Source organism: Lampetra planeri, chromosome 8 (genome assembly GCF_965212315.1).
Source record: "Lampetra planeri chromosome 8, kcLamPlan1.2.h2, whole genome shotgun sequence".
NCBI classification, from domain to species: domain Eukaryota; kingdom Metazoa; phylum Chordata; class Hyperoartia; order Petromyzontiformes; family Petromyzontidae; genus Lampetra; species Lampetra planeri.
Genome location: NC_136114.1, coordinates 13,882,317 through 13,883,427, shown reverse-complemented (window position 1 = coordinate 13,883,427; position 1,111 = coordinate 13,882,317).

Sequence of the window (1,111 nt, the reverse complement as noted above, 5' to 3'; positions counted from 1 at the left end):
AGTGACTGGTGGATGAAGAGACACACAGAGTGACTGGTGGATGAAGAGACACACAAAGTGACTGGTGGATGAAGAGACGCGCAGAGTGACTGGTGGATGAAGAGACACACAGAGTGACTGGTGGATGAAGAGACACACAGAGTGACTGGTGGATGAAGAGACACACAAAGTGACTGGTGGATGAAGAGACGCGCAGAGTGACTGGTGGATGAAGAGACGCGCAGAGTGACTGGTGGATGAAGAGACACACAGAGTGACTGGTGGATGAAGAGACACACAAAGTGACTGGTGGATGAAGAGACGCGCAGAGTGACTGGTGGATGAAGAGACGCGCAGAGTGACTGGTGGATGAAGAGACACACAGAGTGACTGGTGGATGAAGAGACGCACAGAGTGACTGGTGGATGAAGAGACGCGCAGAGTGACTGGTGGATGAAGAGACGCGCAGAGTGACTGGTGGATGAAGAGACACACAGAGTGACTGGTGGATGAAGAGACGCACAGAGTGACTGGTGGATGAAGAGACGCGCAGAGTGACTGGTGGATGAAGAGACGCACAGAGTGACTGGTGGATGAAGAGACACGCAGAGTGACTGGTGGATGAAGAGACACACAGAGTGACTGGTGGATGAAGAGACGCACAGAGTGACTGGTGGATGAAGAGACACACGGAGTGACTGGTGGATGAAGAGACACACAGAGTGACTGGTGGATGAAGAGACACGCAGAGTGACTGGTGGATAAAGAGACACACAGAGTGACTGGTGGATGAAGAGACGCGCAGAGTGACTGGTGGATGAAGAGACACACAGAGTGACTGGTGGATGAAGAGACACACGGAGTGACTGGTGGATGAAGAGACACACAGAGTGACTGGTGGATGAAGAGACACACAGAGTGACTGGTGGATGAAGAGACACGCAGAGTGACTGGTGGATAAAGAGACACACAGAGTGACTGGTGGATGAAGAGACGCGCAGAGTGACTGGTGGATGAAGAGACACACAGAGTGACTGGTGGATGAAGAGACACACGGAGTGACTGGTGGATGAAGAGACGCACAGAGTGACTGGTGGATGAAGAGACACGCAGAGTGACTGGTGGATGAAGA